Below are 27,033 nucleotides of genomic sequence, written 5' to 3'. Positions count from 1 at the left end.
TGTGTGTGTGTGTGTGTGTGTGTGTGTGTGTGTGTGTGTGTGTGTGTACAGAGGCTAAATTAGGACACTGTTGGTGAGGGGAGGGTAATCACGTTTTGGGTGCCCAGTGAATCTCAATTCTTACTTATAAAAGGTTGATTAGATTTAATTCTTATGGCCTCCTCACTCATTCCCTTTCCTTTGCAATGTGTTATGAACAATAAGGTAATTTTGCTTCAAGGAAATGTAAGGTTTTTTTTTTTCTGCTCAAATGATATCTCAGTCATTCATATAAATATCAGCTGTGATCCATTTTGATACATTTCTTCTGTCTTCAGAGGTGTGAACAAATACTATGCAGACGCGAGCTGCCTGGCTGCGCCTAGCCGAGGGGGTGCAGCTGGGAGAGGAGTCAAGCTGAGAAGAGTTGGTTTTATGAAGAAACGAGAATTTGGTTTACCAGAATTCGTCTGCTTTATCCTTTCATGATTTATCAAGTGCCCTTTATAAACTAGGCATGCAGGTTAGCAGGAGAAACTGGATTAAATAAACCATTAAAATAAAAGTGGTGTAATTCCCATAATAGGACCAGACTGTGTGAAATGAACTAATAAAGGGAGAATGGATCTCAGCAGAGGTTAGAAAGGGCTTCCTAGAGGGAGGGGCACTTAGCTCATGCCACCTGGGCAAGCACTGGTAGACGAAAGGGGGCAGCGAAATTTGTGTTGATGTCAGAATGGATGCCCAGGAGCTGTGGAAGGGGCAAGCAGAAGGCAGGGCTGCAGGGCTTCCCGAACGTTGGGTACCTTCCATGGACTCCAGGTCTTTGGAAACCAAGAACTGCTGTTGCAGGGTGTGCCACACACTGGGGACACGGAGCAGTAAGCATCCATTTCAGTGTGGAGATGCATCCTGATGTCAAAATATTCAGGTGTGCTGAGAGCAGCTCTCTGGGAACTGATGGGATTTAGACAGTTGGCATTTTATACAATTAGTCTTCAACATGAGTGGGTTTGCAGGAAGTGAATCCAGGCTCAGAGTCTACGTGAGCCTTCCTTGTGCAGAACAGGTGTGGACATTGGATGTGGTAGTGGAGGAGTCTGGGTGCCTCCAAAGTGTTAGGTCTCATTAGGTGGATGACAGTGATGGCTTACACTTAAGGGAAGGCCTTTGGAAAGAGGATGGTACTGCACAAGAAGAGGCTGATGAGGAAGGTGGCAGGTGATGGGCAGCCAAAGTCACAAGAAATCAGACTCCTTGGCAGTGAGAAGTATTTTTGAGAATTCAGGAGGCTCGACTCTGCCACATGGAGCTACTGGACCAAATCAAAAAGCACTGAAAACCCAATAATGCTTGGGAACAGAGGTCCCAGTTGCCTGGTGAGGCCAGGTGTGGCCTGGCGTAGGGGCTGAGTGGAGAGAAACAGAAGTTTTTGAAAAGGAGAAGAGAGAAGGACCATGGGAATGAGAGAGAGACACACTTGTATGCTTTGTTTTATAACTGAACAGAGATGGCAAAATTTGTGTCAGAATCTCACTTGAACCTGATTTAAAATTCTTAAGTTTTATTTTGTTAAAGATTTATTTATTTATTGGAAAGTCAGATATACAGAGAGGAGAGACAAAGAGGAAGATCTTCCGTCCGATGATTCATTCCCCAAGTGAGCACAACGGTCAATGCTATGCCAATCCGAAGCCAGGATCCAGGAACTTCTTCCGGGTATCCCGCGCGGGTGCAGGGTCCCAAAGCTTTGGGCCGTCCTTGACTGCTTTTCCAGGCCACAAGCAGGGAGCTGGATGGGAAGTGGGGCTGCTGGGATTAGAACCGGCGCCCATATGGGATCTCGGCACATTCAGGGTGAGGACTTTAGCCTCTAGGCCGCACCACCGAGCCCTAAAATTCTTAAGTTTTAAAACCTCACATGCTTTCCTTTTAATTCTCTCTACCTTCCTACGTATTACTTGAAAGGAAGGGAGAGAAAGAGAGATCTTCCCTTAGCTGGCTTGCTCACCAAATGTCTGCAACAGCTTGGACTAAGCCAGGCTGAAAGTGGGAGCCTGAGGCTTGGTCTGGGTTACAGGGTCTCAAGTACTTGAGCCACCGTCTGCTGCTTCCAGGATGCACGTTAGGAGCTGGAAACAGAATAGCCAGGATTTGAACCTGCCACTCTGATCTAAAGATGTGGATGACCCAAGTGGCAACCCCCAAAGCAGTGCATCAACCAGCACCGCTTCCCCCGCTCCCCTGTAAATGATGTCTTTCTAACTTAGCAGTTAACAACGAGTTAAAGGCTTTTGGTAGGCAAGCATAGATGAGTGGAAGCACAGCAGACTAGGTTGTTCATGACAGAAATCCTTAAAAACTCATAAATAACAACAACAAAATACCCCTGGTTCTGGTGTTGAGGCACTTTAGATGTTACGGGAGCCCACACCATGTAGCTCCCGAAGGCCTGAGGCCAGTGTAGGTGGGAAGCAGTCAGTGGCTGTTGGAATGTGTGTGTGCTTGGCAAAGATTTCTATCAAAAATACGAAGGCAGCGCAAGTTGTGGTGCCAGGGTCCATAGGGCGGCCAGAGTTGCTTTCTAGAAAATTCTCCTGATGGCGATGTTGTGGCCCCAATACAACCTCGAGGTATATGGCCACTTTGAACGGTGCCCTCTTTTGGAAGCTGTGTAATCCTATCCCTTTTTAAGTGTCCAATTCATGTGTTCCTAATGGAACACATCTTTACACTCAGTAACCATCTTAATTTACGGTGTATTTTGGGATTCGCAGAAGTGAAAAATGGGGCGCTGCTCCGACTTCTCTTTGTTTTACTCTGCAGAGGTTTTTACTGCTGCATCTTTGACGTCTTCTACCTTTGTTTATCTTTCAGTTATCTTCCACTGGAAACATTCTGTCCATTAGTCCTCTTCTAATCGCCTCTCAAAAGGGTCAGACTTAGCAGCAACTCCTGACAGAGAAAGCACAAAAAAAAAATATATCCACCCAGCTCTTGTGACGTTCACCAGCAGCCACCATCTAAATCGGGGGAAGTTTATTTGCCTTTTCTGAGGATGTGCTAGGTGATCTTGCAGTTTGAGTGCTACGGCCTTCTAGCACTTAAGCTTGCATTTATTAAATAAATTTGTTCTCTAACTCAAGTGTTAAGTGTGTATTCGAAACCTCCAAGCCAATCTCGGTGATTGCAATGTGCAAATATTTTTTAAATTATGTAATTAAATAGGACTTGGCCTGCAAGGTCCACCAAAGTAATTTATTAATTGAATAGTCCGATTTAATTGTATGTTATTTTCGTTGATTCAGGAAAGTGCCTACATCTCTTGCGGGGAGAGAGAGGGGAGCTTCTTGGGCTCCTGTCGCTGGAGGGCCAAGAAGAGGGGACTTGTTCTTCCCTGTCCCCAAAACTATTTCCATGTCACAGCGCGGCAAGTGATGATAAGGCAAGAGAAAGCAAAAACACTTGCCGCATAGGGTTTGTTGAAATTCACTCCGCTCATCACTCTAACGTTTTAAAATGAACCCCTCTCTTTTTTTGCGTAATTGTGCCAGGGTACAGTGTTATGTAAAGGATGTGTATAAAAAGAAAAGTGCCTTTAATGCAGTGTTAGCTGCATCTAGCTCTGGCTAAAGCCACACCGTATCTGTTTCCTTAAAATGTCATTTTAAAGGTGTTGTGGCTAGGGAGCAGCAGCTGTGACTGAAAAGTATGTAAACTAAGCTGTCCTTGCTCGTATCATTTTTATATTCTTATGTCAGACCAGAAGGCTGCTTTAAATTTATTTTTCATTGTGTATTAGTTCTAGAGCCTTTTTTTTTTTTTCTTTTTTTGCTTCTCTGGGAACATATGTTCTTTGGAACATGTTACACTCAAACATTGAAGAAAATAACAATTGTGGGGAGGGTAGATGTTAAAAAAAAAAAGCACCAGAATAGTTTCTTGTGTATTAGGGAGATTAATTATCAAAACCATCACCAAGAAGTAGGGCTTGGGGCCCCAGCAGCTGTGTGTGAGGGAATGAAAGAACTCAGGCGTACTGTATGGAGGCATGTGAGAGGCAGTAACTTTTAGAAGCCCAAATTGCTTTCCCAAAAGGAAAATATTTTGTGTTGCTATTAAATACAGTTTATATTGCTACTTCAGAACTTTTTCTATTTTCCGGCGGGGCCATTTACTTAAACTCTTAGTTAATGTTTCGGTATAGAAAGGTCTTTGTCTATGAAGCCCGCCCTAGTGAATTCCCATTTAATATGCGGTTGTGGGGAAGTATTTATTCATACCATGTGGTACCCCACACCTGATCAAGTGACAGCACAGCATCCGTGTCAGCCAGCTGAACGTTGGAGTGAATTTGAACTCACGCTGATGTGGACGGTCCAGGGAGCCAAAGGAAACGAGTTGGGGAATTCCTGTCCAGCGGAGCCTGCAGTTGAGCTCAGCTCTGCTTGGGAAACATGGCCCACAGACTCGAGAAAGAATTCCTTTTCCTAACGAATTGTAGAAACGCAGTAGAAAGCATGAGCTTTTCGAGTTTGGGTGGTAAATATAGAATTTGATTACATGTGTCAGCCATTTCCCTCCGCACTCAGGATTTCACTGGAATTTCTTTTCCAATGTTTGACAACAAGTTAACCTTAACTAATGGCCCTAAGGTCATTCATTGATTTCCCTCATGACTTGAGGCCCCATGTGCATACTCCATCTGAGGGGAGTGAATGTGACGTCGGGGAGAGGCCTCTCTCTTGGGTGTCCCAGGGCCCTAGTGGGCCCCAGGTGTAAGCCAGCTCTAGTCAACCTTGTTCAGCACTTTGGAAAATGGTCACTCATTCTAGGGGTGTTGCTCACAGTACCACAGGTGTAGGCCAGAATGGCTACCAGCTGACTTGGGGGGACTCCAAGGGAGTCCAGTGTGCTTTGGAGGAGACTGGCAAGTTCAGGGTCATGCTCAAGGGTATTCAGGAGGCCTGGGGCGATGGCTGCTTCCACCCAGTGCACAGCATCTCAATGAATTTTGGTTTTTAGAATTATTTTATTTATTTTCACTTGAAAAGCAAATTTTACAGAGAGAAAGAGAGATAGAAAAGATCTTCCATCTTCTGGTTTACTCCCCAAATGGCCACACTTTTCTGAGCTGAGATGATCTGAAGCGAGGAGCCAGAACTACTTCTGGGTCTCCCATGTGCATACAGGAGTGCAAGGACCTGGGCCATCCTCTGTTGCTTTGCCAGGTCATAAGCAAAGAGCTGATTCAGGTGTGAAGCAGCCCAGACTACACGGTGCCCATGAACATGTGCCAATATGGGCTGCTTAGTACACGGGCTGGAGGATTAACATGGCACACCAGCACGCCGGCCCCAGCGTCTCAGTGTTTCAACACATGCTTGGATGCCCGGCATGTAACAGTGGAACACGGTCCCTAGCAATGCACCCTGCAGTGAGCAGCCTGGCTGCGCAGAGAGAAGGGACTGATAGGATTCCTGCTGGCACTGGGGCATCCTGGAACAGACCTGTCCCAGGCTTGCCTTCCAGTGAACTGTTCTTCCCATGTCACGTTGCTGCCTTGTAACAAAGGTATGCAAATATCTCCGTTTCCTCTTACTCCGAGTGGAGTTGACTAAAAGGACTTGTTACAAACAAAACTGAGAGGCACATGGCATAAGTTGCCCGGAGTATGGAAGTACCTGTCGTACGGGGATTGAGCTTGTTGGTGTCTAGCTGGAGGTGCCCCAGGCTGGCACACAGTCTGTGGCACACTTGTGACTTGTGCTCTGTTCTCTAATCTTGTTCTTCCTTGATTGAAAATTAGTTTATGTGGTGATGTCACTAACAGCTGTATTTTATGAAGATTTTTTTCTTTATATATGCATTTAAAATCAGAGATCTTGGGGGCAGGGAGTCTATGAGGGAAGACAGATTTCCCATCCACTGGTTCACTTCCCTCATGGGCCGCATCATCCAGGGGCTGGGCCAGGCCAAGGTCAAATACTTCACCTGAGTCTTCCAAGTGGGTTGCAGCATCCCAAAGCACTGAAGTCATCTTCCATTGTTTTTCCCGGGGGGCATTAGCAGGGAGCTGGATTAGAAGTGGAGCAACTGGTACACTAACCAGCTACACAATGATACCAGCCCCAACAGATAAGTTTTCTAGTTTTCAGTTTTATCTAGTTAAAAAAAAAATGTTTTTTAATTCACTTGATATGTAGATTCAGAGAGTATTCTCATCCACAGTTCAGTCCTCCAATACCCACAGTGGTCAGGACTAAGCTAGGGCCGAAGCTGGGAACTGGCACCTGCATCTAGAGCTTCCACATTGGTAACAGGAACCCAGTTCCTTTCGCCATCACTGCTGGGTGCCAAGCCCAGGTCCTCTAAAGTAGGTGTCTTGACCCCCAGGGTGAGTGTGATTTAGTAGCGCAAGAGTCCGCCTCATTGAGGGCGTGGCTTCCCACGTCCCTCCAGTGGCACCTCTCAGCTGCCCTGTGCTTTCCATTGCTCTCTGTCTCTCAGCTGCTGTTTTCTTCCTCTAAGCCTTAATCCTCCCCACGAAACATCTGGGCCACACAGAAGACATCTTGGTTGTGGTCATGGAAGATGGAAGAGATGGGTTGATTCAGGCTGTCTCCTTCGGGAACATCCTGCCCTGGGTCACGGGTCAGATGTGACCAAAGCATTTCTGGTAAAATGAATCCACGACTTCCCATTTTGAATGAGGTTTGTGCTTTTCACTTATTATTATTTCTGTCAATGATAAAGCCCTCTGGTGTGACTCAGAGGTGGTTTTGTGGCCTTTTCCCACCCAAGAACAGAAGCACATGAAAGGTTGTATGGTGTGGAAAGAAAAGACTGCTTCATATAAGGAGGCCTGTTCCTATATGGAAAATGTGAAACATTTTTTTTTTACACGGCCTAGGTGTGGATTAGCTTCTGAACCTCTTACCCAGCTGTGTTCACTCTTGTAATTCTTCTGAGCATGCTTCAGCCAAGGCAAAGAAGCATGTTATTAAAGGTGAGCGGAAAGGCATTTAAAAAATAAACAAACTCCGTAAGATCCTAAATCAGAAGCAGAATGTATAGGCGCGTACTTGAAAGGTGCGAGAAAACTGTGTTGCAGGGTTCCAGACCCGATCTGCCTTCTGTCTTCTCCGAAGATCTTCCTTAAGTGTTTTGTGGTTGCTGAAGCGAGAGGCGGCTGAAATTAACCTTGGTCTATTGTTCTTTGTATGTGAACTTGACTCCCCTAAGATGGGGGAGACTCCCCCTTCTTCATGTGAAATCTGTCATTCTCCAGCTAATACTGGGTAGCAAGAAGAAAAAAATCAGTACTACGTTTTTTATGTTAGCAGTAGGTTTTTAAGAAGTTTAGCCTCTGATAGATTTTCTGTCCCTTCTTCCCTATCATTTAGCATGTCAGAAAAAAAAAACAAGTACTGTATTGTTACCAATTTGTAGAGGCATACAGAAATGAGGCGTAGGTAAGACCCACTGAAGTTGGGTTACCCCTGGGCATAACAGCAGGGACTGTGGTTTCTTCTGACATTCGCCACATGCCAGGCACACTGCGGAGCCCTTTGCTCTCGTAATTGCCCGTGTTCTTCCAAAGCATGTTCATGATTATGCCCATTTTATGGATAAACACACTACGGGACCGAGAATTAAAGCAACCTGTCCCAATTCACAGGACTGGAGCTGCTCGATTACTTGAATCTGTGCTTGTTGGCTGTAAGCTCTTTTCTTAGCCTAAGCTATACTGAGCAGCACTGTGCATATTTTGTAATACTTTAAGTGAGGCGTCTCAAAGATGCTTGAAGAAATACAAGCATTTTTTCCTACGTATCTTTTATTTCTGAATCTTTCTTAATGCTCAACAATTGTCCTCCAGGTTGTGGTTTGCTTTGGTAGCCTGTTTCAGCCAAGTGCGCTGCTGTCCCTCTGAGGATCGCAAACTCCCGTCGTGACTGTGGAATTGTTGAAAGGCGCCGTCCATTTTTGTTATATATATATAATTTCAAGTGGGCTAAGGCAAAAAGAGGAGAGACATTTCAGGGTGCGTCTTCCTGGCTCCTGTGGACACAGGAAGCAGCTTCTTCCAAGGGGCCAAAGGCTGACTCTTTCAAATGCCGCCATGTCACTTTTCTGGGAGACATGCCCACAGCTTAACAGGCTTTTCTCTCCCCTGCCCTGTTGCCTTACATGACAGGAAGGGGGAGGGTCCAGCAACATCTTCATCTGGAATGCTTTTTTGTTTGTTTGTTTCCCTGAAAAACCATGTGCTGAGTTTGTCAGAGTCATCTTCCCCTTTCATCCACGCTTGTTGTGGGAACATTGACTTTCCTATGATGGGGAAAGACATCGGATGTGACATTCAGGCCAGACTTGTACCAGGGATTTCATTTTTCTTTTGTCAGGTTCACCGGGTGCTCGTAGTATTATGACCATTCCAAGTTCTGTAACATTGATACTAGCACAGTGTCCTGTAAGGGCTGGCTCTTTTGTTTAGTCAAGAAATCAGGAGGTAGCCTCCAGCCTGGTCCTACGGTCCTTTGGCATCTCTCAGGATGTTTCTAGTGGGACTTAGGGGGGTGGTGAGCTTTGGGTAGGCCTGGGATAGGTCGACGTTGAATGTGAAGGGAGCTGAGATCTACAGATAAATCAGGAAGAGAAGCATGGGAAAGGAAATAGGAAAAGAACAGTGCCAGGAAGAGCTGCCTCATCATTGAGCATTGCTCGGGTACCAGAAGGGAGGTTTCTACTTACACAGCGCTTGCAGGCACTTTGGGCACAGACTTGGGAACTTAGTGAAATAGACATGTGTGTGATACTGAGGAACATTATTTTTAGGAATTATTGTTGGCCTTTCCAGTTGTACTGGACAGGTGCATGTCTTCCCTTTAGAGTGCCAATATACCCATAATAAGTACAGGTAGCTTTGGAGCCAATGGGAGACTGCACCATGGGCCCAGCATCTTAGCCTAGCAGCTAAAGTCCTCACCTTGCACATGCCGGGATCCCATATTGGTGCCGATTCATGTCCTGGTGGCCTCACTTCCCATCCAGCTCCCTCTTTGTCTCCTGGGAAGGCAGTGGAGGATGGCCCAAAACCTTGGGTTCCTGCACCCACATGGGAGACCCAGAAGAAGCTTCTGCCTGGCTCCTGGCTTTGTATCAGCCCATTGTGGCCACTTGGAGAGTTAATCATGAGACAGAACTCCTTTCTGTATGTCTGCCTTTCTAATAAAAATAAATAAATCCTATAAAAAAGAGAAGGACTGCGCCACAGGTATGCGGTGAGAGCCTCCGTGCAGATCTGGAGGGGAAGTAGAGGCTCTGGAGCAAGATGCAGGAGTGTTTGTGTTCCATGTGCCGGCTCCTTAGCATTGTTCCCTCCAGTCTAGCTGCGGAATTCCCTGTGGAGCTGCTGTTTTGTACAAAGACATGGAGTAAGCAGGTTCTTCCCTTCATGGAGTTTGTATTCTGATGTTTTTGTCCCACACTGAAATGTGCTCCGTCAAGGTGAATGTAAGTCGCTTTACCCAATGTGTACTTTCTCTCAGCAAACTCAAACAGCATCAGTGTGGCTGCAGAGTGGAGCTGCCAAGAGCCAGATGTGGCCCTGGGAAGAAGAATATCTGTGAGAGCTTGTCATCTGGCAGCAGCTGTGCTAACCTAGGCCTGGTAGGCAGCCACAAGTTGCGTCTGCCAACTGGTGGCCAGACGCTACTGCAGGCTGAAACAGTCAGCAGAATCCGTGCTGCGGTGGCCGGGTGCACTGTGTGTGTCCCACGGATGACCGCCGCTGTCCAGGCCAGCGGCCTCGGTGGGCAAAAATCCCAGCAAGGAACTCATGCTAGTTCCTGCACAAGCTAGGCCAAGTCTTGCTCACCCCGAACCAGACTTGCAAGAATGATAGAAAACCTTTTCAGAACACAGAAGGAATGAGGCATGGTCACTGCCTCTTTTTTTTTGTTTGTTTGTTTGTTTTGTTTTGTTTTGTTTTTGTAAGATTTTCTTACTTTTTTTCTGAAAGAGAAAAAGGGATGATGGGGCCCTTCCATGTGCTGGCTCACTCTCCAGGTGGCCACGACAATCAGTGCTGGGTCAAGCTGAATCCGTGAGCTTTGTGCAAATTTCCCATATGGGTGCAGGGCCCCAAACACTTGGTCCATCCTGTGTTTCCCAGTGTTTAGCAGGGAGCTGGGTGGGAAGTGGACTAGCCGGCTGCCATCTGGAATGGCAGCATTCCAAGTGGTGGTTTCACCCATCATGCTACAGCATTCCTAACTTCTTGATTGTGTCAAAGATCTCTTGCCCAACGCAAGAGTTCCAACTTCTGATAAACCCCTACAGAAAGCCAAGGTGTGGAGCTGGCTATGAGCGCATCTTTTTTTTTTTTTTCTAGTAATTACTTTTCAGATTGTTGCCTCTTGGCGAGAAACATGTAGGAAGGTTTACACGGATGACACCTAAACAGAGACGTTGATGGCAAGTCCACCTTTGGGAAGCCATTGGATCTCTAAGATATGTCTTGAGCCTTAAATATCTCATCTCTGGCTGCAGAAAGCAGGATGCAAATTAATGGGCCAGCCTCCCCATGCATGAAAGCCTTGGATGTACTGCAGAGCGCCGGGGTGAATGTGCCAGGCAGGTCCTGCTAGGACACAGGACAGGTGGTGCATTTTGAGGAACCCTCCTCATTCCTCACCCACTTGCTCAGCAAGTGTTTCTAGGCTAAGCCACATTAGAGCATGCGGACGTGTGAGAGCAGGGATTTAACATCAGTGCCAATATCCAAATGCGAATAGGAGAAATAATTCAGAATCTCATGCATAAAAAAGAAAAAAAAAGTTGTAGCCAGAGTCCTTTTTTTTTTTTTTTAAATGCATCCCCTTCTAAGATCTGATTCTAACAGAAAACACACGATGGCAGAGATGAAGGTTTTAAGGGGGCGTCTCTTGGGGGAACCAAACAGACATGTCCAACTGAGAAAATCCTCATCACCGTAAGGCTCTTAGTGGTTTTTCAGAGAAGTCCCACTCTGCAGAAGTAACGCTGACAACAGAGCATTGAAGTGGGGAGAATTTGAAAGATACCAGTTTATGTGTAAAAAACTCAACTTTTGTGTTCGAACTGGATCGTGTCAATTTGCTGTGCAGGAAGCATAAGTGAAGCCATTTGGTTTTGCGGCATTGGTGTGGGCTGGCTAGGGGGTGGGGATAAAGTTGAGGCATTGATATAGTATGAGGAGAGCCAGATGGTTGCATTACACATCTTTTGTGTTCTTGTTTGCTTCTTAAAGCAGTTGCAGAATTTTGCCCTTGGCTATATTTTCCTCGTGCCTGTGTGTTCTGCTGTGAATTTACTTTTGTCAGAGGACTTTAAAAGAAAAGGCTTGCTGTTAAAAAAAAAAAACTTTTTTTTTTTACTTATGTTAGAAACTTGTGAAGTCAACAGTGTGTTCATAAAAATATTTTTTAAATGTTAAGTATGTTAGTAAATACTAGGAGGATCAGCTTTTCTTTTTCGTAGCATAGGATTTCAACCATATTTTATGTCAGGTCGAAGAAAGATTTCTCCAAAATGATGAATACGCAATTGATGATGGATGGATGGATGGAGATAGATGGATAAGCAGAGAGCTAGATAAAACAGGTATGTTATTATCCCAGGAGTAATGAGGCCTCATTTGAAATTTAACTTTGCGTGTGGCTCGTGGAGGATTCTCGGGTTGTGGTTTGTCTTGTGTTTTCCCAGCAAGCCTGACTTGGTGGTAGTTCCGTTGAGTGAGAGTGGGCTGGAGTAAGTCGGTGAGTTTGACCTGAGTGTTTTTGGTTAGAATGTCTTAGAAGCTGGTTTTGTCACATATCATACAACTTTTCTTGTATGTGAATTTATTTCATCCTAAAGACAAATTATCCCCAGTGAGTGGCAGTGGGTTGTTTAAGACATTCTAACTGCATCTTTGGGGTGGTGTTTCATCAGTGGCTGCTTTGAATAAGGAACTGCTTTGGAGCTGATCCCCCATCCCCAGCCCACCCCCATCCCTTCCCCATCGTGACTGAGTGCTGCAGGATAATGTAATGGTCCTTTCACAGTCCCGGTTTCCCTGGTTGCCTTTGCTCAATGAGAGAACACCGCAAACGTGGGCTCCTTGGGTGCCCATTTGCTTTGCTGTTGTGCAGACTTCTAGTTTTCCTTGGAACCCGCGGTCCCTGAGGAGGAGGCAGGAAGCTTCCCGACCTAACCTTATTGAAATCTCGGCCGAGTTTAGTCACAAGTCCGAGGCGACTCCTTCCAATAATGAAGCCATTGTGCGCATCCTATCTGATCAGTTCTTGAAATGTTTTAGTAAGTCTCCCTTACAACATTATAACGAGACAATCAGCAGCCTTAGAAGGTCCCCATCTGGACTGTAGAGTTCTTTTACTGAAAGATGTTTTGCCTTTTTGAGATAGCTCTCGCGTTTCATCATCTGTTCCGCCGAGATGAAGTGCATATGAAAAGTCACTGACTCTGAATCCATCTGTTGTTATTATTTTCCACTGATAATTGGCTTGAACAATGAAATGTCTGTGTCTGCAGCCTTTGAAACTGTACACCCTGTTTATTTTCTGGAGGTCTCGCTGCAACGACGCCCCCCACCCCCACCAGCTTCCTCCTCTTCATTTTCTCCCAAGCGTAGGGCGAGTGGCGCTGGGGTGAGGATGACATCTTTGACTCTGAGCATCAGTATGTGTCACTCAGCATCTGAGGCTTGCATATGGATTTTTGTCACAATGCCCGTGGCTGTGCCGGGGCTCTCAGCTCCAGCGCTTTTTCAGCTGGGCCACAATGCATGGATCCCTTACCTGGGTCGTCATCTTTATTTCACCGTCTTCATTAAAATATTAATTCAGAGCCCAGTATCTAATACCTATGGAATTAGATACTACCTATAATTGTATAATACGTTCAGTGGCATCCAGGTTTGCGCGATACAGAGCATTAATATTGGATTCCACTAACAGCACTTCCATTAGCTTGCTCAACCAGTATGAGATATAGATGAGCTGGGCTGCATAACTACCCGGCAGAACTGCCAAAACAGTCATTAGAAGCTCCACTGGGATGGACAGAGGCTCTCTCACAGTGATACACTGATTACACTTTGCTCTATGCTTTATTTGCATCAAGGTTAGATCCCTATTGGCCCCCCGGAAGCCGGTTATCTAACACCTTATTTGCAAGGTCATTTCAAGGCAAAGCAGTGACTACAATCCCAGCCTTGCATTTCTGTGGGAATCCCCTCTGCTGGAACCCGTGTTTTATTCTTTAGGACTTTTGCAGTCTTTTTATTTTGTTTTTCTTTTCTCCAATTGCTGCCATAATATATATAATATATACATATATATATATATATGTATGTATTTCCAAAAAGGGATTTTTGTTTGCCGTTTGAAAAACTTCTCAGTCATGGTTTCTAACTTTCCCCCTGGCAGGACACCTCTTGCAGACAGTGCTGTGCTCATGAAATTAACACTTGTTTTAGAAGTGGAAAGCCTGGTTCCTATGCTGGGCGTCGATGCTTTGCTCCAGCAGTGTGCTCCCCTTTGAGCCCCAGCAGCGGGTCCCACTCCCTGCAGCAGAGCCCTCCCTCACTCCCATCCCACCAGATGACTCTAGAAGACACTCAGGGAACACAACCTTATCTCGATTGTGATCGAACTCAGCTTTAATACTGTACCATGTACTGTAGACTAGTGATGTTCCCACGCAGCTGGCACGTGGGTGGGAGGGCAGTGTGCGTGCACCCCACGTGCCGAGTAAAGGCAGTGGTGGCCATGGGCTTTTCTTCTTGCCTAGATTCCTAGGTTCTAAGGACAAATTATGTTGAGGTATGACATATTTTCTGCCGAAATGGAGAAAATTGTTGACGGTAATTATGTGATTTGATCAAAATTGTAAGTGGTTGAGGCCACTCAGTTAAAAGCATCTTTTCTAATATACGGGTAATGTTTTTAAATGAGTGGTCATGGTTTGGTGACATGGGAAAGGCAGGCATTCAGGATATCTATCTGGGAAACTCAAAGTATTTTTCCGTAAATGATTAGGGAACTGAAGGGTGTAGTTAAGTGACTTGTTTATTCTTTTTAATTCGAATTGCATGTGTACAATGTATATGCGCATGTGCCTGGGTATAGTTTATATTTGTACATAAAATATATCGTTCTCTGGATTCAGACTTAGGAAGCTGAATTTGTAATGAGACAAGGCTGAGAAGCAAAAAGTGTAGCTCTGGCCGTAAGTGGTGACGACACGGTGTGACTGTAGGAAACTCCGGTTGAGCCTTAGAGATGTCAGTGCACCCCACCACAAAACTCCACCAAGTTCTTGGGGAGTAGCCGGAGATAGCAACTGTAGCATTGCACACCTCCTTCTGTAGCCTCCTCTTCTCCAGTGAGTTCTTAATTACTAATGAATGCAATTCATCTTAATTGTTATTATAGCAACATAACATTTAACTATCTCCTGTTTAGTCCCGTCCCCTGGAACAGGCCGTGTCTCTGGCAGGAGGAGGACAGGTAGAAGGCACAGCGGGCGTCTGATTGAGCCAGTTATTCATTTGCTGAGTGTTTGTGTTTATGCAAAGGGGCCTCTTCCTGCATATTTAATCTAGAGTAAGGCAGTGGCTTTTGTTGTGTTTAGCCCACATACCTTCGGTCCTTCCTCACCCTGCCGCCAGCCTGGGAGCCCCAGAGCCGGCACGCTTTCCCAGCGCCTCTAGTTTCTCCCTTCGAAACTCCCAACTTTTCTTCCCCTGTGTGAGAATCGCTTCTCCCGCCTTAACGCTCTGCCTCCTCCTCACCATGATCTGGTAAGTGTGTGTGAAGCCCAGGCGATACTTTGTTTCATTTTGCAAATGTTCGGCGTGGGGCCTTGGGGGGGGGGAGGGCACTTTATTGCCCCTGTGGGCACTTCCTGAGAGCCATCCTGCTTCCTGAATCCAGAGCCGTCGTCAATTTCTGACTGTGTTGAAATAGACAAGTACAGGTGCCTCTGAAGAAGCGTGGCTAGGTTTTGGACAGGCAAAGAGGCTCTTATGGGACTGGAGAGAATTAAAAAGAAAAGAGATGGTGTAGGGGCAGCTTTATTATTCTTTGTCCTCACAAATCCTGTTTTGTAACTATCCTGCAGATAATGCTGCCATTGTTTGCTAAAAGCCTTCATACAGTGGGCAAGACCGAACTGCTAGAAAGCGGAGCCACTCTGCCGTGGTATTGTCTCTCCTGGGCCAGGGTCCTCCCTGAAGGTCTGCGCCGGAATGGGAAGGGTTTTCTTCGGTGGAAATCGCGTCGTCTCTTCATTGATATTAATAGCACACTAGAGATGTTGGCCATGATGCTTAGAGAGGCGGTCGGGAGGGAAGGAAATCTGATCTTGCGGGGGGGGTGGGAAGTGACAGCCTCTCGGCCCCACGCTGGAGGAGACCTCCACCCAGGTTCAGTCTGCATAATGGCATCCTGGCTGAACTGTTTGCTCTAGGAATTGTAATCTTGAGCTGTTTGTTTTACTATCTGGAGTCTTGCTCCCCCCCACCGCTTCCCCTTCTTGTACTGTCTGTTAGAAAGGGCTGTATTCAGGGGCTAATCCTGTGTTTTTTAAAAGTAAAATTAAAAAAAAAAAAAGGCTCAGGGGAATGGATGCCTGGTGCAGTGAGATCCTTCAGGGGTAAGCATGATGTTGTGCTTGCGTTCTGAGAGTCAAGTGTGACCCTTGCGCGAAGGAGCTGCCAGGGTGGACAAGGGCAAGCTGCCCCAGAAGACTGGCCCGTGCAGTGAGGGCAGAGGGCGCAGCCCGGGCCCAGGCGCTCAGGCTCTCTGAGCTCTCACCAACAGTTCACGGCCGCGGCCGTTTGAGTAACTCTTTCCAACGGAAGAGTGTGCTATTCCCCCGCAGGTTGGAAACTGTGAGAATTTCAATAAAATTTCATCAACCTTATTAAAATATGTAGGGACCTCGGTCTTCTTGGGTACAAATCAGTCTAGAGACTTCGAAGCATTTATTAACAGTGAGGCTGCTGAAGGTTTCTAATCATAAAATTACAAACACTCTCTAATTGTAAGTATATGACTTTTATACTCGGTTTTTAAGGGGAAAAATACTTTTTTTACCCGAGGAAAAGTAACTCTGTCGGAGCACCTTCTGTGATTAGCGCTATTGTATTCTTAAATTTTGATTGATAGAGATAATAGTTTTCACTTAAAAATACAGACAGGTACTTTAACTTTCCATGACAATAGCTATTTGCATTTCTTTTATCTTTTTGTTTAACATTTGTGGGGGTTGGGATGGATTTGATTATTAACTCTTATTGCACACTAAAGGTAAATCTAAAACAAAGGCATTGTTGGAGCTTCAAAGGGAAAACAGCAAATATTGTTTTTAGGTTTCAACATTTAAAGGCTGTTAAAGGATACCTATAAAATACATTCACATGACCAGGACCAGGGTTTTGCTTTTCGAAGGTAGGAGAGAGCCATGTTTCCAAGTGAGCTGGGTCCACGCAGAGTCGCTGGGGACAACCAGCCGGAAGTCATTTCCCTGGGCAAGCACAGCCTGGTGGGGTGGTCTGCGCCACAGGCCAAGCCATTGTCTGTATTAGTGTTTTAGAGTTTAGCCTGCTGGACTAGACCACAAACTGAGTCACTGTTACTTGGTGAGGGCCTCACATTGGAAGGAGAAAGGAGGCAGCACACAAGGATATATGCAAGGGAAAAGGAGGCAGTGCACAGAGAAGGTGAGGGCATGACAGACCCAAAGTGTGTGTGCACGACGGACAGGCGTGGCTGCTGGCCAGGGTCATCTGCGTTCTCAGAAAGCCTGGACTGCACAGTGGTTGCTTGGTTTTTCTTTTCCTGTTTTTCTCCTTCTTTCTCTTCCTTCCAGTCCCTCTGCATTGCTCTGGCTCTTTCTATTTGAAGCCATCGTGGGCCACAGGAAACACTTAGGGCTCACTTCTGAATGGATTTTCTTGTCTGAAATGCAGTAAACCCGAATGACCCTTGGTGTTCACCCTCTTCAGCTAAGCCACCTGAGCCTTCAGCATCCTTTTGTTTTCCAAAAAGTCCTGGACAGACAAGGTCAGTTACCTACGAGCAGCGATCTTGGGAAAGGAGCCATTTGAACCTGTGCTGCGGAAGTGTCTGTGAACGGATTTGGGAGCCTGGGGCGTTTGACGCAGTTCCTGAATTTTGGAAAAGGAAGGGGTCCTCAAGCTAAGGACCTCCTGAGCTGCCCACTTTCTGTTGGGCTGACTCGGCTTCTCTTGTGTCTCCCTGGAGATGGCACAGGATGAGTCCTCAGCCAGCATTTGTTAGGCCAAAGGTTGAGATGAAATACGTCGGCCCTCCTGGAGAGTCACTTTCACATAATTGCGTAAAAAACGACAGATGACGTAGAAATTGGGTGGCAGGTAATTTCTTTTACCTGTCTGGAAAGAAAAGGGGGAAATATTCTTCATGAGAGAAGGGGGATATATACTGTTCATTTCTAGTCTTTTGACATGAGAGCGCACCTGCACCCTTACCTGCCAGCTCGAGTTGGCAGCACACAGTGTATAAAGGAGTGGTAGGATACAGCCAGAGGAAGTAGGGCCAGGTGTTCCAGTAACGTACAGGTTTTGTGAAATGACATGTCTAATTTGAGGGGAGAATTCAGAAGCGTGAGGAGGAGGGGATAGTAAGTTTCTGACCGTAGCAGTCACAGCTGAGGTTGGGTATCTTCTTGATCCTGGTGCGTGTGGTTCCCACCTGACCTCAGGTGAGTGATGCTGTCGCCAGGAGTAGCGAAGAGGCCATGGAACAGTTGTGTTTGCAGGGTCTTAACTGTCAACAGAATGACATCAAGGAAAGCGTGTCATTTCTGTTTATCATGTCCTTGACTCACGTTGAAAACCTGAAGCCTGATAGGAAAGTGTAATAAAGAGAGAAAAAGGAAAAATAACGCACTTTGTGCAATGACAGCGTTTTTTTAAAAAGACAAGTGGGCTGAAGGGGAATGTATTTCTTTCATGTTTTGGGGGGGAACAAAAGCTTTACATGATCATCTAATTTTAGTTCTGACACTTGCACTGCCAGGAAGCACACAGGTAAATAGTAGATAATATTTGCAAAGTAAAAATGATTAACAAAAAAAATTTAAAATAAAATAAAGCAGATTGAGTTTTAGAAACGGAAGTTTTATGCTTTGGAAAAAATTAAATGCAGATTTTTCTCCTGGTTGTTGGTTTCCGATTCTTCTGAGCTTGTAATAATGCAGACTTAGCCCCAGAACTACCCCTTAATTTTCTTGTCTGTTATATTGACACATTTCATTTAATTTAGCATGATGGCAAACAGCTGTTGAACTATTAATCTTTTCTCAGAAAAACTAGCGAAAAAAGATCTTTGAGATTGCTTTGCTAATGCATCTTTTTTCTTAAAAAAAGAAAAGCTAAAATCAAAAGAAATAAGTGAACAAGTGATCAAATGTGCAGCTGCATTATTTAAATTTATAGATCTTCATAATGGAGAAAGATTGAGTTATCTATCCCACTGGCAATTTTTTATGTATATGTAAAAATTAAATGAAGCCAATGTTGCATTGCTTCCGCATTTATGTGTTGGAAAGTCAGTTCTATCATTTTGTTGTGATTAATCCTGCCCCCCCCAACCTCCACCCAGGAAAAAAAATTCCCCCTTGTAATTTGTCAATATGAGGCAGCTTCCCAGTGCTCACTCACATGCTGCCCTGGGTGGGCTGATAGGTGAGAAGAGAAAGAGGGCCTACCTCAGGACGTTCTGCAGCTTCAAATGCAGCGCTGGAGATAACTTTATTCAAAGTAGGCACTTTCAGCAGTTTTTTTTTAAAAAAATTAAATTTTAATGAGGTCCAGTTGTTTGCTTAGGCCTGTATGATAGCAGATCTCATCTGCATTGCAAAGTCTCACACTCTAACGTCCGACTGCCAAACGTGCCGAAGTAGACACAGCTCCAGAGATAAACATAAATGAGTTTAGAGTGCGTGCACTGGAGAACATCTCAAGTGAAAAGGAGGGAGAAAGGGGTGTTCTTGCTTTGAATCGAGTAGGGTCTGCCAGAGTTCACTGGCTTTCCATTGCAGATTTGCTGAGTGGTGGAGGTAGAGGGTGCTGGGGTGGGAGAAGCCGCCAGCTGGGCCCTGTGTCTCCCCCAGGCTGTGTTTGTGTGTTGGGGGGCTGCTCTGCCGAGCTCCCAGTTGGGTGTTGCTTCCTCATCATGACTAGTCCTGAACTGGAGTTCTCACCCTTGGAGAAACCAATCCCGAGGACACACATCAGCACTTAAAGCACACGATTTTCATTTTCAATTTGAATTGTTTTGTGTAAAAACACAAAGGTTTTTGGGCAGGTTGCAAAATAGTAACTTAAAGTCTCAGAGCTAGGGTTTTCCCCCACCCAAATGGTGAACATTTATGGTGAAAACCTCCAATTTCCTCTTACAGTAAACATGAAAATTATGATTTCACTCAGAGCCTGCATCTTTTTCCAACCTTAATGGCAAGAATCTGCATACACTTGCTTGTGGAAATGTCATAAATTGGCCTGAGATCAACTCCTCCAAGAGAGTACACACCAAAGTGCCACTTTCAAATTTTTCACCCTGGTGAAATAGGATTTTTTTTTTTTTTCCTTCTCAGGGGTGTTTGCTTTTTCCCATTCAGGGCCAAGCAGGAGCATAGCCCTATAAAATCAAAACCACTTCATTCCATATTGCGTTCAGGAGCGAGCAAAGGATGTAAACATTTTAGTACAATGATGATAGGATTTCAGCATCTTAGAAAAAAAAAATTACATGAGCATTTGGTCAATGGCTGTGGAATGAATCCTGTACCCTGTTAGAAACTTGATCTAAATTAATAAACAAATGTTTTTCTTTTCACTTGTGCCATATGCTGATCCCAGTTTCATGGGCAGAAAGAGGCAGCTTGTAATGTTTCTTAGAGGATTACTCACTGCTTTGCATAAGAGAATATGCAGATGCAGGAGTAGATGTGGAATAAAATGTGTTCCCTGCTTTCTTTGTGTTTTAGGAAGCTTGATTTCAATTGTTTATTTCATCTGACGTGAACCATTTATATTTAACGTCGTAGATCTGGTAGATCTATGCTAAGTGGAAAACATTCTGTGAACAGTTTTCATCGGCAGCTAGACCCCCTCCAGCCCTTCCCCCAGGCTGAAAATGGTGGTGCTTTCATTTGTTTGGAAAAGTCCAAAGTGGAATAATGCGTCTTGTCTCCAACGAGCCTCTCCCTTCGTAGAACAAATGAGCCTCCACTTTAATGAAATTAAAGATGTTGTGGATGTTCACCAAACAGAGACACACATTCAAATAGCCGTCTGGTTTCCAAAAACAAAGGCCTGTGAGTCATCTTTTATTCCGCAAGAAAATAAATTGATAGACGGCACGATGAGAGCAAGTTCATGTGTACAACCTGAAGAGTTTTACCTTGACTTTTTTTTTTCCCCCTCTCTCTCCAAAAGTGTGTGGTCTGGAGAGGTGCAGATCTCAGAGCTTCTTATGAAACAGAATCGAGTTTCCTTATTGCTTTGCTTGTGTCTGTCCCAGGCGGACGAGGATGCCACCTGCCTTAACACCCGGATTTTGATGTTCTCTTTTGTTTTCAGGGTAAGAAGTGACCTTTTGAGGTGACTATAACTGAAGATTGCTTTACAGAAGCCAAGAAAGGTAAATATATATGTGATTAGTAGATTTATATTGAGCGGCCTATGTCTTGCCTCCTCGGCATCTTAACCCCGTTGTTTTCTCATCTGTGTCAAACAATACGCGTACTTCTTGGTGTGGGAATACTCTATGGAGCCTGTTCTGGGAAGTCTTCAAAGAAAAGATTACCCTTAAGAAATGGTCTACAGATTCCACATTACCCTCCCAGAGATTATACTGTTTGTGGAAGCAGAACTTGTTTTTTGCTTGTTGACTCAATGGGTTTACCATTAGACAGGAATAATCACATCACAGAAGTGGTGATTCATAAAAATTAACTTGCTGCAAACAAGAGTAGCACATGTCAGCGCTGCGTGCTGAAGTGGTGTCATCCAATTGATGTTCATCTGGCGGCTTGATGATCACCTTCTTTCAGAAATTAATAGTCAGGCACCATAGCAACACGCCACATTGATGTCACCGCCGAGCAGTGTGGGGCACATCCCTGTAATGTCAGTGCTGGGCTGCCTTGTTCTCTTGACCTTGCTTGCAAATCAAATGAGTACTTGATTTTAAAATTAGAACTTTCCAGAGAGACTCATGTAGCTTGATGAATGAAAGCCAAATTTAATTTTCTCAAAATCGCTTTTCGGGGGTGGGGGATGCAAAGCCATTTGGTTGAAATGGTTATGGATGCGACTTACTTACTTGATTTCAAAAATATCTCTCTGATCAGAGTAAAGATTATCTTACAGATGATTTGGTCATCTGATATTTCTCAAGGAGTAAATTTTTGGATTTGGGTCTTTAATAGTTGTATTTGATTTAGTAGCTGCATGTCTTTAAAAAAAAATAAAAAAGAACAGGCTGTTTTGTAGCATGATTGAATCAAGCAGTTGCTCTGAATGCACTGAATCAAAGTTGGTGAATTTGAGAGATGCAGACTCCTTATACTTTTTAAGAGTTTTTATAAAACTTTTTCGATGTGACAATTGATCACATTTGTTTTTAATCTCTCCCCTGCCAGGATATATTAGGAAGGAACATAGAATTGAGTTTATATTTGCATTCTGGCACGTTTGATTTGGTCCAAATATATCTATGTATCTTATTTCACCATCTATGTTGTTTAAACCTTTGCAGGGCACCACCACACCATCACTCAGGGAAACACTTGCTGTGTGCCCAGCTCGCTTCTGATTCTTAACAATGAAAGGATTAGTCTGGGGCAGAACTCTGCAAACTGGTTCTGCCTTGGGGACCGTTGCCTCGTGTCCCAGCTGCTAGTTGGGGTATGCTTGGCAATCTCCTGGCCTCTGCCATGTCTGATTCATCTCAGTGTAAGGCGGCTCCTCCTGCGAAGGTGGTGCCAGGCGTTTCATTCGTGCCCCACTGTTAGCAAAGGCTTGTAGTGAAGCTAAAAGTTGGGATTAAACCAAACTGGAGAGGTAGAGGAGGAGATGAAAACCAGAATCACCTTGAGGGCCTCCCGATTCGCACTCCTGCAAGTTAGAGCTTCAGTGTGAGGATGTCATCGGTTTCTCCGCGATCACTTGTAAGCGGTTCTTTCTGTTCTGATGTGCTGTCTTTATAATGTCCGTGCTTGTACCCAGCGATCAGAAAATGGAGATGGGGTTCTTCCACTCAATTCTGTGGCATTTTTCACACTTAAAAATATCGTGGGTCAAGGGGGAAATTTGGGAGAGAAGAGCTTCCAGGAATATTTTTATTAGTCAAGGTTAAAAATATTTTATGGTCATTATCAAATATGTGATGAGTTACATCCTTTAATGTCCTGTATATAGGGCCTCTCCCTTGAAAAATTGCCGGATCATATAAGATTTGATTTTCTTGATGCCCCCAGTCTTTATACAAAGAAAGCCGAGTAATGAATCCATGTAGTGGTTTCTTCATCTTGTTGTTTCTTAATTTTAGCTTTCATTATTGTCTTGTTTTTGTTCTTGATATACCACTTTCTTTTTCTCCATCCGCAATGAACATTTTATTAATGTATTTTTCCTCTGGAGTATCTGTCCCATCTGTATTTTGTTTCTAATTTCAATTATTAAAGGGAAGTTATGGTTTATAGGTTCAGATGAGTGAAAGATGATATATGTCTCTTAAATTTTTAAAAATGTATTTGGAAGGTAGGCAAACAGAGAGATGGAGCTCCTGGTTCACTAGCCCAATGGCCAAGTCAGATCTAGGAATACAGTGCTGGTCTTGTTTTATGTGGCAGGGACCAAGCCACCTGAGCCTTCAGTGCTGCCTCCCAAGCACATTAGCAGGACACCAGAGTCAAGAGCAGAGCTGGGATTCACACTGGGGCGTTCTAATATGGGATACCAGCGTTTTAACTGGCATATTCACCCCACATGTACCTTTAAAGAAGCCTAAGGCCTTGCAAAACCCATGCCTTGCATAAATGCTGGATATAAATAAAACTCGTTTGCTAGAACTATTTTTAAAAATGTCTAAAATGAATGTGGTGGTAACTGTTTCTGTCTGATGAGTAAGCCCTAAGCAAAGAAAAGATCCTACTATCCAATGCTAGACTAAAACCTAGCACCAACTCTCACCCTGTAGGAAGGCTGTAGATGTCAAATGCTATGAGCTTCTTGGTAAATACCATGCCTCAAATTTGAAATCTGGGAATCATTAGCAGTCAGTGTTGATGCAAATAAATATGCCTACATAGGCACTCTGGGAACAACTGGTTATGTGCATAAACGTGGCCGGGCAAATTCACAAAAACAGATGAAGCCATTTTTTAAATTTAGATCCAAAGGTCTGAAGAATCATAAATAACAGTCATCATCCTTGGTAGTGATACAACAATTTCCTTCCGAGTGGATCTGAGTGCTTTACAAAATGAGTCTGGTTGCTAGCATTCCTGAGAGGTAGCTGGCAATTATTAAAGTCCCAGCTTTACAGACTGGGAAAGTAGCCCCGTAAATGGTAAGCAACTTACCCAAGGTCAACTAGAAGGTCAAGACAGAAACAAAAAAAAAAAAAGAGAACTTGCTCTGGTCACAATTACATTGATGCCATTCTGTTGTGGTTGTCTTGGTTCGGTGATTTAATAAAGTCGATGTGGCATTTTCTCCTGTTTCTCTCCCTAGTGGCAGTTCAGCCACATGCATTTTACTTCAAATGTAAATGCAGTTTGTGAAATTCATCATTTTTTGATGAAATCTGAATGGTAATGAGTACTGAAGATCATCATTGAATTCACAGAGATTAAGTGACTGTTTTTAAATTTTAGCTGCCTTAAGGCTTCATATTTTATTTGTTGTTTTCTTGATTATTATTTTTATACTCAACTTATTTATGAGAATTTAAAACTTTATTTATGAGAAGTTAAAACTTTCTAAAGCAAGGTGAGAAGTTAAAACTTTTCAAAGCAAAGTGAAGTTCTTGCAGTTCTTCTCCCGTTGTCATCCCCAGTTTGGGCTCCTATATGTTAAATGAAGGAGCAATAATACATGCGCTACATTGTCTGTATATACTAAAACTTATTTCTTGACTTAAAATAAGCTAAAACTGCCATTTGACTACCTAAAATATACCCCCTGATGTCTTTGGAGACATATATTTATGTGATTAAAACATTTGGCTGACAACATTTCATTAAAAGGGACCTTTTAATTTTTTATAAAATGTTTACTCAAGTTTAAAGGCAGAGAGACAGAAACACAGCAACGTTTCCTCTGCTGATTCACTTCTGGAATGGGAGGGGAGCCGGGAACTTGCTCCGTGTCTCTCCTGTGCATGTCACAGACCCAAATACTTGAGCTGTCACCCACTGCTTCTGAGGGTGTATGTTAACAGGAAGCTGGCATTGAGAGTGGAGCTGAGGTTTCAAGCCTAGACTCTTCAATATGGGATGCAGGCATCTCAAATGCCCACCACCAAAATGGCCTTTCTGCAGCATTTAGCGTGTGAATTATGATTCAGGTAGTTGTCATGAAGATACTGCATGATAGTACTCTTCATTATCAGATGGCCACATTCGCTGTCACATAGCAGTCAGTTCAGTAGACATTGTAATGTGCCCAGTTCTACCATAATATCCCCACTCCTGGTTTCCAACTGGGGAAAGCCAAGGCTGATGTGACTAGGAGACCCTAGTACCCAGCAGTGTAAATGATACAAACATTATGTCCTTCTCTTATAACAATTGGGGCTGTCTTGCTTGGCTCAGCAGCCGCTTTCCATTTGTGCTTTCCTCCTGCGCGGCATTGTATTTATCTGCATGGTGGAAGCCCAGTTGTTGACATACTGTGGCGAAACCCAAGGTAAGCATGTGTGCTTTAAGCAAAAAAGTAGAAAATTGCCTGCAACCTGTTAATGTTTCATTTGGTTATGATCCTGAGGTCCCAATATGTTTCTAGAGCTGCTGGGAAATAATTCTACTTTGGGGGCCAGGCACCTTAGGAGGCGCTGGAGAACAAGTTTAAGGAGATGCTGAGAACATAACTACTTGATAGATTGAATCACTCTGATAATTTCATTTGACCATTAATTCATTCACACATACAAATGCACCTGTACACCCATCTGCATTAATTTATTTTTAAAGATTCATTTTATTTTTACTTGAAAGGCAGACTTGCAGAGAGAAAAAAAAGAGAAAGACATGTCTCCTCCACTGGTTCACTCCAATTAGCCATAGTAGCTGGAGCTGAGCCGATCCAAAGCCAGGATACAGGAGCTTCTCTTGGGTCTCCTATGGTCCCATCCACTTGGACCGTCCTCTGCTGCTTTCCCAGGCCACAAGCAGGAAGCTGGACAAGAAGCACATCAGTTGGAACTCAAACCAGTTCTTGTATTGCCCATCTTGGATTCTGGCCATCATGATGATGATATGTGTTTGGAAGGGCAAATATGAGGATACTTCAAAATGTTTGCTTAAAAGTGGAGTTGTGGGATGTCTCAGTGCAAAACACTTCAAACTCATGTATAGTTATTACAGTACTCATTTCTGCAAACTTTTGTAATTGACTGTTAGGGAAAGGATGCTGTGCCAAGGAGGCTTGGACCTCAGGGAATATGTGTTTAGGCAGTGCATGGAATCTCTGTGCAGTTGCCTTGATTTTCTTGTACCGTTTCTACTGGTGTACTTTATTACAGTTATAATTCATGAGTTTGGCATTGTGGCACAGCAGATAAATCTGCTACCCGATGCACCAGCATCCCATATGGGCAACAGTTTATATCCTGCCTGCGCCACTTCTGAACCAGTTCCTTGCTAAGAGAAAAGCAGCTGAAGATGTCCCAAGTGTTGGCAGAGCAAATGGAGCTCCTGGCTTTGGCTTGGTCCAGTACTTGCTCCATTGTGGCCATGTGGGGAATAAAGCAGCAGATGGAAAATTTCTCTCACTGTTACTCTTCCAAAATAAGTTAAAAAATAAATAAATGCTTTAAAAATAAATTATGATTAGAACTAAGTGGACAACTACCCCAAACAAACGATGACAGCAAAAAATCTCAGTGAATAGAACCAGTGGACATTGGGAGGGTGACATCATCCTCGGATTGGTGAAATTGGCAGCATGTCAGAACTATCCACACCACTCGGACAGAACCCTCGGAATATGTACACATTGAGACTCTATGTTGATGTGAGGTGGCGGTTCCTCATCCCTGGGCACTGGGATGCATGAAAAGTCATGAATGGTTTCCCCCTTTGTCTTTCCCCTTCCCCCAGAAACAGCAAGAAGAAATAGCAAATTTGGAAGCAGTGAGTTTATGCAATTTTCCCTAAGCCTTGATCCTTCCTATCCTGATCAACTATGTAATCATTCTAAAAAATAAAATATACAATAATTAATTAAAAATAAACAAAGAAATAACTTATACAGTTCACTCATTTAATAATTATACAGTTCACTCATTTAAAGTATAGCTTGGGTTCTAGTTTATTCACAATTTATAAACAAATAGTCTTTAAAAATTTGGGTTTTTTTTTGTGTTTTGTTTTGTTTTGTTTTGTTTTTACTTATTTGAAAGAGTAAGCAAGGGGAAGATACAGAAGAAGAGATCTTCTATCTGCCATTTCATTCTCCAAATGGCGCCAAGGCCAAAGCTGGGTTATGCCAAAGCCAGGAGTCAGGATCCTCTTCTAGGTCTCCACATCGGTGCAGGGCCCAAGCTTGGGGCATCTTCTGCTGTCTTCCCAGCCATACCGGTAGGGAGCTCTGCCAGAAGTGGGACAGCCAGATACTGGTGTCCATCAGGGATGCCTGCACTGCCTGGAACTGTTTACTCTGCCATGCCACAATGTCGGCCCCTAATCTGGTTATTTGTCAAGCATTTCATTACCCAAGAAAGATCT

General features: G+C 44.1%; 1 protein-coding gene across 3 annotated transcripts in view; it reads left to right on the top strand.

Annotated features, from left to right (window-relative positions):
* FOXP1 (forkhead box P1) overlaps positions 1–27,033 on the top strand; it is a 493,878-nt gene that overhangs the window by 153,122 nt on the left and 313,723 nt on the right. For 2 of the 3 annotated variants that reach the window (XM_040994813.1, XM_040994814.1), the window contains exon 3: positions 20,660–20,720. The gene's annotated coding sequence lies outside the window, so the exon portion shown is untranslated. Of the gene's footprint in view, positions 1–15,272; positions 16,075–20,659; positions 20,721–27,033 lie in introns of those variants that run through there. The other variant, XM_040994815.1, reaches the window with a different exon arrangement.

This window comes from Ochotona curzoniae, unplaced genomic scaffold, assembly GCF_017591425.1.
Source record: "Ochotona curzoniae isolate NIBS_2020 unplaced genomic scaffold, NIBS_Ocur_1.0 contig_908, whole genome shotgun sequence".
Lineage (NCBI taxonomy): Eukaryota > Metazoa > Chordata > Mammalia > Lagomorpha > Ochotonidae > Ochotona > Ochotona curzoniae.
The sequence above is the reverse complement of the archived record's forward strand: the minus strand, read 5'-3'. Positions and strand labels throughout refer to the sequence as shown.